The sequence below is a fragment of the Dipodomys merriami genome, unplaced genomic scaffold, assembly GCF_024711535.1.
Source record: "Dipodomys merriami isolate MVZ:Mamm:240054 unplaced genomic scaffold, mDipMer1.0.p SCAF_37, whole genome shotgun sequence".
NCBI lineage: Eukaryota > Metazoa > Chordata > Mammalia > Rodentia > Heteromyidae > Dipodomys > Dipodomys merriami.
Genome location: NW_027205270.1, coordinates 3,387,257 through 3,400,023, shown reverse-complemented (window position 1 = coordinate 3,400,023; position 12,767 = coordinate 3,387,257). Strand labels below are relative to the sequence as shown.

The 12,767-nt window shown below is 41.8% G+C and overlaps 1 protein-coding gene across 1 annotated transcript in view; it reads left to right on the top strand.

Annotated features, from left to right (window-relative positions):
* Nucleotides 1-528: 528 nt before the first annotated feature.
* Slc4a5 (solute carrier family 4 member 5) overlaps nt 529-12,767 on the top strand; it is a 107,861-nt gene continuing 95,622 nt past the window's right edge. The window contains exons 1-2 of the mRNA XM_069989023.1: nt 529-591; nt 12,584-12,638. The gene's annotated coding sequence lies outside the window, so the exon portion shown is untranslated. The remainder of the gene's footprint in view (nt 592-12,583; nt 12,639-12,767) is intronic.

Sequence of the window (12,767 nt, the reverse complement as noted above, 5' to 3'; positions counted from 1 at the left end):
ATAGGCAAAAGTTTCTCTACAGAGTGAAATTATTTGGTCATTTGGTATGTATGTGTTCATATTTATTAAATATTGCTACATTGTTTTTTGTTTTTTTTGTTTTTGGTCAGCCGTGGGGCTTGAACTCTGGGCCTGGGCGCTGTCCCTCAGCTCTTCAGCTCAAGGCGAGCGCTCTACCACTTGAGCTACAGCGCCACTTCCGGTTTTCTGGTGGTTTACTGGAGATAGGATTCTCACGGTCTCTCCTGCCCGGGCTGGCTTTGAACCGAGATCCTCAGATCTCAGCCTCCTGAGTAGCTAGGATTACAGGTGTGAGCCACCAGTGCCCGGCTTTGCTACATTGTTTTTGCAGAGTGGCCATACCAGTTTATACCCTCATGAGCAGAACAGAACCCCTTGGCAGGATTCAAGTCTGCTCCTTTGGGGAGAGGGTTGAGGAGGTGGGAAGATAAGGCTGGGAAGGAATGAGGAAACCAATCAGGAGAAAGCTTTCAGTACTAATCTCAGGAGATCCAACTTTATCTAACTGCACTGGGAAGCTACTGGCAATTTTGGAACAGGGAACAAATGCAAAATCGAGGTTTTAGGAAGGTGAGTCTTTAAAGCTTTCTGATTGTTTATGTTGGGGGCAGGGCGGTAATCGTGGTAGGATTGGCTTTGGCCAGCAACACTGCAGCTCACAGAAGAGATTTATGGAAAGGGCATAAAAGGAACACTGAGAAAATGTTCAGGGACAAGAGAAGAAGAACACTGTATATCTACCAACTCATTTTTTTTTTTACATAATCCAGTTAGATTCTTATATACCCCTGGCAGGGGCATAAACCATAAAAAACATAGCAAAGATGAAAATGAACATATTTATTGGCTCAAAAGTTCAAAAATATAAGCAAAGCAAAGGTTAAAAAATACTCCTTAAAAAAAAGAATTGGATAGCCAGGCACCAGTGGCTCATGCCTGTAATCCTAGCTACTCAGGGGGCTGAGATCTGAGGACTATGGTTCAAAGCCAGCCTGGGCAGGAAAGTCCACCAGAAAACTGGAAGTGGAGCTGTGGCTCAAGTGGTAGAGTGTTAGCCTTGAGCTGAAGAGCTCAGGGACAGTGCCCAGGCCCCATGACTGACCAAGAAAAAAAAAAAGTGATAATATCAGATGTGACAGAGCAGTCTATCTAGAAAGGACCTGGAAATGGCGCTGTCACATAAGTGGTAGAGCACTAGCCTTGAGCTGAATTGCTCAGGGATAGCACCCAGCCCAGAGTTCAAGCCCCACACCAACCAAAACAAGAAAAAAAAAAAGAATAAAGCAAAAAATATAGTCATTATTTGGGGTGGGAATGTGGCTTAACAGTAGAGTGCTTGCCTAGCGTGCATGAAGTCCTGGGTTCAATTCATCAGTACCACATAAACAGAAAAAGCTGGAAGTGACACTGTGGCTCAAGTGGTAGAGTCCTAACCTTGAGTACACAGAGGCTCAAGAACAGTGCCCAGGCCTTGAGTTCAAGTTCCAGGATGGGCAAAAAAAAAAAAAAAAAAAAAAAAAACCTGAAAAATATCTGTTGACTTTGGCAGTTAGGAAGGAATCTCATTGTTGATACTGGGGGTTTGAACTCGGCCTTGTGCTTGCTAGGCAGATACTCTACCACTTGAACCATGTACCCAGCCATGAAATCAGGAGTCTGATATGCTTTGCCATAGATATGTTTGTGATCCAATAGGGAGTGTTTGGTGGGAAAAGGAAGCTGAGTGCAGAGCCTCAAGTCAGTCAGCTGAGAATAGATTCAAGTATACACAAATGTTTAGTATCTGATCACGTTTAGTGTGTGATCAAGTATGTGATTTAAAACTAGTAGGTTCAGGATTACATAATTTGACAGATGGTGATAGTATATGGGAAAAACAATATAAAGTTCTTACCTAACAATCATACACCAAAGTCCAGATGGACTATTTATCTATTTAAAAAATCCACAACAGAACAAAACTAAAAGAAAACATAGAGGTATATAAACTTGAGACTGGCTAAAGCTTTTCTAACACATAATAAAACTAGAAACCTTAGAGGAAAATGTGGATAAACTTTACTCCATTAAAATTCACACACAGCTGGGCATAGTGTGTAACATAACTGAAATTCCACTGTAGAGGCTAAAGTGGATCACTTGAGCTCAGGAGTTCAAGACCGGTCTAGGCAACATTATATAACCCTGCCTCTAAAAACAATTACAACACCACTCCCACACACAAACCTGTAAAGAAGGAAAAACAAAAATATTTATAGTACGATGTGCTTTCTATGTCTATGAATTGAATCTATGGATTTAACCATTCTCCGAAGGTATTCAGAGAAAAATTGAAGCTGTGCTGAATATACACAAACGTTTTTCATACCATTATTCCCTATCGGGGTGGGGACTGTTGTCCACAGCCTGCAAAATCCAGTTGGTCCAAGATGGACAGACACACGTTTCTTAAATGCTTCTTATTGTTGCCCGTGATTGTCTGCCTGTGCTAATAAATTTTTTGTATGGCCACAATGACATAATTAATACCCAAATGGCTTTTAGTAGAAAAAAGATTCACCACTCCTCTTAGTATAAAAACTATTTACATAACATTATATTAGGTATAAGTAATATAGAAATTGTTCATTTAAAGTATACAGGTTAATGTACTGCAAAATATAGTATGTTAGGGAATAGAATAAGGATTTTGGTAACTGGGAAGAGGTTAGGAACTAGTAGTCCCTTATAGATACCAAGGGACAGCTGTATAATTTAAATAATTTTTTTCTTTTCTTGCTCTTTCTTTTTTTTGTGTGTGCTAGCACTAGGAGTTTAAACTCCAGGCCTCATATGCTTCTTGAGCGGTTTTTTTTTTTTTTTTCTGGTGTGGGGCTTGAACTCAGGGACTTGAATTTAGGGCCTGGGAGCTATCCTTGAGCCTCTTTGTGCCCAAGGTTAGCATTCTACCACTTGAGCCACAGCACCACTTATAGCTTTTTCTGAGTAGTTTATTGGAGATAAGGGTCTCATTGATTTTTCCTGCCTGGGCTGGCTTTGAACTGTGATCCTTAAACCTCAGCCTCATACTGCAGATGTACCAGTTCCCAACTTCTGAGCCCTTTTTTTTTTTTTTTTGGCTCAAGATGGTGCTATACCTTTATTTCTGGCTTTTAGCTGGTTAATTGGAGATAAGAGACTCGTGGACTTTTCTGCCTGGGCTGGTTGGAAAAAGAGAAGCATATCAATATAAACACAGATGTGAATAGATTTTTTTTTTTTTTTTTTTTTTTTTTTTGCCATTCCAGGGGCTTGAATTCAGGGCTTGGGCACTGTCCCTGAGCTTCTTTTGCTCAAGGCTAGCACTCTACCACTTGAGCACCGCACCACTTCTGGCCTTTTCTATTTATGTGATACTGAGGAGTCAAACCCAGGGCTTCATACATGCTAGGCAAGCACTCTACCACTACAACACATTCCCAGCCCCTAGATACATCATAAAAAAATAAAATTTTTCAGTACCAAGTGACGGGGGAAAAAAAACCTTTATTTTTATTTCTGTCACTTTTTAATGCTTTATTCATTGACTAAAAGAATATACATTAAGATAAACCACAGAACATCCATCATCAGATCAAATATTCAGCTGGTTTCCTTAGTTTCTGAAAGAAAAAAAAATAGAAACAAAAAATCTCTTGTTCACGTTGATGAGCTGAGCTCTTACACTTCCTTGTCTTTCTACCCTGAATCCAAGTGGATTTTTTAAACAAAAGCAAGGGCAGAAATCCTGAAGCAGTGCTTTAAAACAGAAAAGTTTTACTGTGAATATATCTCCTTTCTACAGAAAAGCCTATCCCTACTTTAGTCATGTGGTCCATGTGAGACTGCCATATTTTTACATACAGTTAGCATCTAAGCCCTGACCAAATGACCCTAGCATGGGCACAGTTAATAAGATTTAAGGACTGTCTCTTAATCATTTCATAATAACCAACAAGAAAGCCTAATGCAGCTTTGTTAAATTCATAAAGAGTTAGAAAGCCTGTAGAAGGTTCCTCAAGTGACTTTGTTTCATTCTTCTAACTGTAGTGATTACAAAGCCAAAACACATATTTCTTAGAACTTCTTACTGCTAGTTTTAGATGTGAATTAGGTTCTTCCTGTTAGATGCACATTTATATCATACACATTTATATATATTTGCTGAGAAACCTGTGTTCTGTCAGAGGAAAGAGGTAGTCATCCAAGAATTGGGTAGAGCAATGGCGGGAGAATGAGGGAAACTAAGGCTCAGAGACTGCAAAGAGCAGTAACAGAACATGTGGCAGTTGGTAGTAATCAAGGGGCTTCATTCTGCCTTGCTTTTTGCTTACACAGAAGAGTCAAATTCTCATCCTCTTGTAACAAGACAGGAAGGTTCTCAAAGTAATTACAGAGCATGCTTTGGTTAACAGCTAAAATGGCATTAGGGCTGGGCAGGTAAACAGACAGTGTGTTAGCCACTGCCATGGGCTCTGGACACTAGGAAGAAAACACAATGCTACCAGGGTAGTTCCCTCCCTGTTTCCTCTATCAGACAGGATACTTAGCTTTCAGACCTATTTGTTTTGTGCATCCAGGAAGGAAAGCTCTTCACCCCATTGGTCTGGTGCCTCACCAAATCATGTGACGCTCACCTTCAAATTCCTGTATGATTTGAAAAAGAAGAAAAAAGAAAATACAAAAAAATGAAGTATCTGAAATAAATGCCCAAATGATTGAGCAAATCCTGAGTAGTTAGAAGTCAAAGGATTTCTTTCACTTGAATGCATGGCGGTAACTGCAGCTGGTCCTACCTGTGCTACAAATCCACTGTGCAGTTTTTCTGTTCTTGTTCTTGTACAAAGTTCATATTCTTGTGAATACAGACTTACTTGCAGATGTCTGCTTCTCTGTGTAGAATGATTCAGCCAATCTCAGTCTTTCCTTTTTTTTTTTTTTTTTTTTGTCACTCTTGGGGCTTGAACTCTGGGCCTTAGTGATGTTCCTGAGCTCTTTGGCTCAAGGCTAGCACTCTACCACTTGAGCCACAGTGCCACTTCCAGTTTTCTGGTGGTTAATTGGGGATAAGAGTTTCACAGACTTTTCCTACCTGAGCTGGCTTTGAACTTCGATCCTCAGATCTGTTTCCTGAGTAGCTAGGATTACAGGTGTGAGCCACTGGCACCCAGCTCCATGTTTAATTTTTTGAGGAGCCTCCAGACTGCTATCTAGAGTGGTTGTACTAGTTTACATTCCCACCAACAATGTAATAGGATTCTTTTCCTCCCACATCCCTCCTAACATTTGGTGTTCAAATTCAGGATGTTGGCCAATCTAACTGGGGTGAGATGGAATCTGCTTCTTCCTTCTAACCCCTCCTCCTCCTCCTCCTCCCTCCTCCTCCTCCTCCTCCTCCTCCTCCTCCTCCTCCTCCTCCTCCTCCTCCTCCTCCTCCCTATTCTTTCACCTCCTTTTCCTCCTCTTCCTCTTCTCTTTCTCCTCCTTCTTCCTTCTCTTCTTTCTCTTTCCCTTCTCCCTTCATTCTTTTGGTGCTGGTGCTGGGGCTTGAACTCAGGGCCTGGGTGCTTTCCCTGAGCTTTTTGCACAGGGCTAGTGCTCTACCACTTGAACCACAGTTCCACTTCTGATTTTGGGGGGTAATTAATTGGAGATAAGAGTCTCATGAGTTTTCCTGCCCCTGATTGGCTTCAAACCTCATTCCTCAGATTTCAGCTAGGATTACAGATGTGAGCTACCAGTGCCTGGCTACATTTTCTTCTATCTATGAGTGTGGGCAAGTTACAAATCCACAAGGTTGAGAAGACTCTCCCACAAGACTGTTGAGAACATCCTGTGAGAGGTGTGTGTATATTCAAGCACAGTTTCTGGGATCTGGAGAGGCTGTGATTTCCTGGCATGCTTCTTTTTGTCCCCTCGTGTGTCTCCTACCCCCTTTACTCGAATTTCTTTATCCCACACATCCAACTTACTGATTCTTTTTTTTTTTAATTTAATTTAATTTTATTTGTGAACATACTGTACAGAGGGGTTACAATTACATGGGCAGGATAATGCGTACATTTCTTACCAAGCATTGCAGCCTCCTCCTTTGTTTACCCTTCACATCCCTTCCCAGCAACTTACTGATTCTTACTTCTTCCCATTTCCCTCTAAACTTACTTTCTACTTTTTGTCCTTTAAACTTTTTTCCCCTAGCAGAAAAGGAATTAATTTTAAAACAATCAGGCCATCAATATGAAACCTAGAAAATTCAAGTATGCAAAGCTTTTCTTGAAGGAGTTGATTCCCAGTGCTGGGATCAAACTCAGGGCCTTGTGGATGCTAGTGCTCTGCCCCTGAGCTACACTTGAGCCTCTACAATTTCCTTCTTTGTTTCCCTTGCTCAAATCCTTCTCTAAAGAGGCAGGATTTGGGGCTTGCAGAGCTGCGGTAGTGATGGTAGGTAGAATGTTCTTAATTTCAGGCCCATGGAATAAAGAGACAAAAAGTCTGACATCTTTTTTGAGAATTTCGTTTTAAAGTTGCTGATTCTCCTGCAGTAAATGCCTCTGCTGTGTTGCTTAGACAAGTTTAACAGTCAAGTCATAGCTCTCCCTAGGACATGCTGATTAGATAAGCCAATGAGACCTATTGAACATACAGATAGTAGATTAAAAAACATAAAATGAAAGTTACTTTTAGACAAAGACTTTTTGATTCAAAAATGGTTGGTTGGTGAGATAATAGAGGAGGGGCTATGTTAATAGCAGAAATAGAGAAAAGTTCCAACAGCAAGACCCAACTTAAAAGGATTGGATATAAGGCCCAGGAGCCATAGCTGCACTCCGGTGAGTAGAGTGGATTTTAAGTATATGAAGTTCTAGCCTGGTGTAGCTTATGGCTTGGGATATGAGTGAAGGCAAGCGGAACAGTATCAGGAGGAATTCTAAGGTCATGGAAGGTCATGTGAGAATTTAATTGCTTTCTGCTAAAGGTCTGTGCAAGCCTTAGAGAGCAAAGGTGTGAGGCAGTCTGTTTAAGTTAATCTACAGCTATTCCAATGTAGGAAATGGTGACATCAGAACAATGAGGTTGTCTGGTAGCAGTGTTGCCCTCCCTTGTCTGCTTTCTGCTTTTCTCTTCTTTGGAGAGGAGAACCAGGGATATGCATATCCATTTCATAATGTCAGACTTTTACAGTAAAGATGTTGGGCCCTGCATCTCGTTACTATTCTCTGCCTAAAGACATAACAGTCCCTCTCAAGTCGGATGTTCCTAAGCTTTGGAACTCAAGAGACTGGTCTTTTTTTCATTTCAATAAAGGCTATTTATAACATTATCTCCAAATATCCTAGGAATACTGAAAAGATGAGTCTTTATTTAAAAAAAATCCTACTTAAAACTAAGCTTGTTAGCCTGGAAGAGGATTTATTTATTTATTTATTTATTTTTATTTTGTTAGCCATGGGGCTTGAACTCTGGGCCTGGGCACTGACCCTGAGTTCTTCAGCTCGAGGCGAGTGCTCTACCACTTGAGCCACAGTGCTACTTCCAGTTTTCTGATGGTGTATTGGAGATAAGAGTCTCACAGACTTTCCTGCCTGGGCTGGTTTTGAACCACGATCCTCAGATCTCAGCCTCCTGAGTAGCTAGGATTACAGGCATAAGCCACTAGCGCCCAGCTCAGGCTGGCTTTGAACCACGATCCTCAGATCTTAGCCTCTTGAGTAGCTAGGATTGCAGAAGTGAGCCACTGACACCTGGCTTCAAAGATCCTTTTCTTTGGGTCTTTAGGGAATTCGGGAAGGGGAATGCAGGAGGGTCCAAGGAATTTGTTCAGACTTTTCTCCCTAGAAATGACAGACTGTCATTCTTAAGCATCAAGAGTCTTGGGGATTCATTGGTTTTCTGAAATCACCCAGTCTTGGATGAAATTCTCTTTTAGAATCCCAGTACCTGTAGTTTTACAATAATCTATCCTTAAGAGTATCTTACCTTTTTTTTTCCCTCCAAGCAGGCATCCTGGGATTTTTAATTCTCAGGTTTGAGCTGAGGGATATTCCCAAGAATATACTGAAGAACAACTAGCTGTGCTGGTTTTTTTTTCCTCCTCTGCCCCTGCTCACTTATTTTGGATTGACCATTGGAAGGAAAGTCCACTGACAGCACACTCCGTAAATGGATTCCCACTTGGCTGAATGCTTGCCTATCTTCCCAGAAAGGGAGTAATTAGGGCAACTAGTAATGGAGACATTCAATAACCTTTTTACCTCCATGGTACTAGGAACTGGGATAGTAGTCATGTAAATAAAAAAAGGTCCTTTAGTAAGATGATGTCATCAAAAGAAATGGACAGTTGAGTGTGTTCTCTAATGTTACCACTCCCTAAACCAGAATCAACTTTTCCTTCATTTGTTTCTCTAGCTACCTTAAGATGTATTACCTTATCCTGAGCGTTGGGCTCTGTGCTGCTTTGGATAGCTTTATATTTTAATTTTGAAAACAGAATCCTTTAAGATTCTTTTTTTGGGGGGGGGTCCGGTCATGGGGCCTGAACTCTGGGCCTGGGCGCTGTCTCTCAGCTCTTCAGCTCAAGGCTAGCGCTCTACCACTTGAGCCACAGCGCCACTTCCGGCTTTTTTTCTGTTTTGCTTATGTGGTGCTGAGGAATTGAACCCAGGGCCTCATGCATGCAAGGCAAGCGCTCTACCACTGAGCCACCTTCCCACCCCCACCCCTTTAAGATTCTGATACTCAAAAATGGATTCTTGCCAGGTGCTGGTGGCTCATACCTGTAATCCTGGCTACTCAGGAGGCTGAGATCTAAGGATTAAAGTCCAATTAACCAGTAAAATGCAGGAAGTGGAGCTGTGGCCCAAGTGGTAGAGTGTCAGTCTTGAGTGAAAAAACTAGGCAAGAACATGAGACCCTGAATTCAGCCCCCCCCCCCCCACTTTCAGCTTAGTTTAAGTCTAATAGGACACTGTAGCACTGACCTCTACTGTCACGGGATGTAAGTTGAGTCAGGTACAGCCATCATCATTTCTGTCCACCTATCCTAAGTCTGGGTAGCAGGCAATGTCATTTTCAGACTTCCTGGAACACAGATTCTATCTTTAGGAAGAGTCAGTTCAGTTGAAGTAGCATTTGTTCTGTGGCAGGCATGGTATAAGCATAGAAATGGTATGGTGACACTGACCTTGGACTAATCCCTCTTGGTGGGCAATGCAGTGGGCAGCTACACCAGTCCCTGCTATACACATGAAAGACATTTTGCAGGGCTGGGAAGGTGGCTCAGTGGTAGAGCGTTTGCCTTGCATGCCTTAGGCCTTGGGTTTGATTCCTCAGCATCACATAAGCAAAAAGAAAAAGCCAGAAGTGGTGCTGTGGCTCAAGTGGTAGAGCGCTAGCCTTGAGCTGAAGAGCTGAGGGACAGTGCCCAGGCCCAGAGTTCAGGCTCCATGACTGGACCAAAAAAAAAAAAAGATATTTTGCTAGGTTTTGGTAACATTATGAGTATAAGGAGCACATGGATCTCACCTTTAGAGAGCTTCAGAAAGCCTCTCTCTATGAGAGAGGCAAGATATATGTGCATATTAACTAACAATTGAAGATAATATTGTATAACTGTCCCATAGAACACATATGACTCCTGGGATAAGATTAGAAAGCAACTTGGTTTTTGAATCTCTCTGCTTTTTCAGATTTATCCCAAGGGCCTTACCTCGCTCTGCCCCTGAGTAGAGTTTAGGTAGTTGCATGGCTTCAGTCTCATTGAAATAATCATAAGGTCCAGTCCCATTTAATCATCTAAGTGCCAATCCTAATTTTATGTTGAGGCCTGTTCTCATCTTCAGTTTGGTGCCCAAGAGGGAAGCCTGTTTTAGAAGGTAGTCTGTTTTCTACTCTTCCTCCCTCATTTAGCTAACAGTTGTCTTCAACCCCTTTACTGAGGAAACAGGAACATTCTCTCTCTACCTGTTTGTGATCATCAACCCTCTCAGGGTCATCAGTGAAATGTGGTGATTTTTTTTTTCTTGCACGGGTCCTCTGATCTGACCCTTCTATGATTTCCCTCAAAAGCCTTTTCCTCCTCATCAAGTCTGCTCCTTCCTCAAAGAGCAAGTTTACCTGGTCAGGTGGAAATTTCACTTTTGCCCCCAGGTGTCACCTCTTCCTTTCCTCTCTTTCTCCTGGTGTGAATGAAACTTGGTTGTGTATCACAAATCCCCCCAAAAGGCAGCCAGTAGAGCTAAGCTTTGTGACTAAACACTATACAGTTCCTTGTGACTAATCCTAGCATTTAACAACCCCAAAGTAATAAACAAATATTTTTATTATTAAAACTGTGTAACTGTTTAGCTGGTTGCTCATGCCTGTAATCCTAGCTACTCAGGAGGCTGAGATGTAAGGCTCATGGTTTGAAGCTACCCCAGGCAGGAAAGCCTGTGAGACTTTTATCTCCAATTAGCTACCAAAAAAGCTGAAAGTGGAGTTGTGGTTCAAGTGGTAGAGTACTAACCTTGAGCAAAAAAAAAAAAAAAAAAAAAAAAAAAAAAAAAAAAAAAGCTCAGATTGAGACCTAGAAGATCTGGGTTCAAAGCCAGCAGTCAATGCAGGAAACTTTGTAGGATTCATTCTCCAATTAACTAGCAAAATGCCAGACTGGAGCCGGGCACCATTGGCTCGTGCCTGTAATCCTAGCTACTCAGGAGGCTGAAATCTGAGGATCACAGTTCAAAGCTAGTCCGGGCAGGAAAGGCCAGGAAACTCTTATCTCCAATAAACCACCAGAAAACCAGAAGTGGCGCTGTGGCTCACGTGGCAGAGCGCTTGCCTTGAGCTGAAGAGCTGAGGGACAGAGCTCAGGCCCAGAGTTCAAGCTCCATGACTGCCAAAAATACCAGACTTAAGGCCTGGCTCAAGTGGTGCAATGCCAGCTATGAGTGAAACTGTGAAGCCCTCAGTGTAAGCCCCATACTGCCATCTATGTGTATGTGCATGCATGTACACACAAATTATTTCGTTTTGTGCTAAAATGAGCATTGAATAAAATTTACACTTTAACCATTTTAAGTGCATAATTTAGTGTCATACAATACATTCACAAAAAGCCATTACCAATGTGTTTCCAGAACTTTTCATCATCCCCAAGTGAAATTCTATACCCATTAAAGAATAACTCCCATTCTGCATTCCCCTAGTCCTTGCTATCCTCCTTTTACTTTCCCTCCCCCTCCCCCCCTAAATTGAGGATTGAACCCAGGCACTAATATATGCTAGCAAGTACTGGACCCTCAATCTCTAACCACAGCCCATCTACCTTCTGTCTCTGTGAATATTCTAAGTCATCTAAGTAGAATCATACAATATTTCTTGAGACTGGCTTATTCCACTTAGCACAATATCCTCAAGGTTCATCCATATTGTAGCATATGTCAGAATTTTATTCCTTCTTCAAGTTGAATAGTATTCCACTGTACATATGTGCCCCATTTCATTTATCCTTTCCTCTGTCAATGAACAGGGTTTAGGCTGTTTCCACCTTTTAGCTATTGTGAAGAATGTTGTGATGGACATTATTATATGAGTATCTGAGTTCTGGATTTTGGTATTTTTGTATCAGAAGTAGATTACTTGGTTTCTGTTTTTCTCAGGGATTGTACTCTATTACTTGAACCATAGCTTCTGGCTTTTTTGGGGGGAGGAAAGGAGGAGTGGTTAATTTAAAATAAGAGTATTGGGGCTGGGAAGGTGGCTCAGTGGTAGAGCACTTGCCTTGCATGCCTGAGGCCCTGGGTTCGATTCCTCAGCACCACATAAGAAAAAAGAAAAAAGCTGGAAGTGGCATTGTGGCTCAAGTGGTAGAACGCTAGCCTTGAGCTGAAGAGCTGAGGGACAGCGCCCAGGCCCAGAGTTCAGGCCCCACGACTGGACCTCCCCCCAAAAATAAATAAAATAAGAGTCTTACAAACTTTCTTGGTGGGACTGACTTTAAACCCTAATCTTCAGATCTCAGCTTCCTGACTAGCTAGGATTACAGGCGTATGCCACCTGTGCCTGGCTGATACTTAGTTGTTTTTGGATAGTGACTACATCCATATGGTGGATAATATAAAAGGTACAGAGATTACACAGTGGACCCTAAGCTACTGTCTCCCATTCCTCTCCTAGGAAACATTGTTAGATCCAATTTCTGTTACATCTTGGAGAGACCATGTGCCCATAAACAACTCCCTCATAACAGGTGGCAGTTATAAGGACTCTTCTCCATCTTGATTTTACCCCCTTTTTAGCAATATCTTGAACAGATAATTACATATCCCTCTTTCTATTTAAAATGAAAAAAATGAAAAAGAAATTTCTATTTATGAACATTTAGTTTGTATCCAACATTTTACTGTCACAAACACCCAGTGTTTCCTGAGTGTTCACTATGGTCCAGGCCCTCATTTCAAATCTTTTCCATGTGTCAAATCATTGAATTCCTATAGCAACTCTCTGACACAAATACAGGAAAGTGAGTAACTGCCTCAAACCATGCTTCTGTCTTTGTCCACAGATGAGAACATAGCTGTGAGACAACTTTATAGTGAGAGAATTGCTACTGCTGAAAGGTATGTGTGTTTTGAAGTCATACAAATATTGACAAAGTGGCCCTGTTGAGGCTGCGCCCATCTGCAGCCTCACTGGCAAGGGTATGTATGAGACCCCATTGCCTGCCAGTCTGTTGTAAAGCTTCTTGA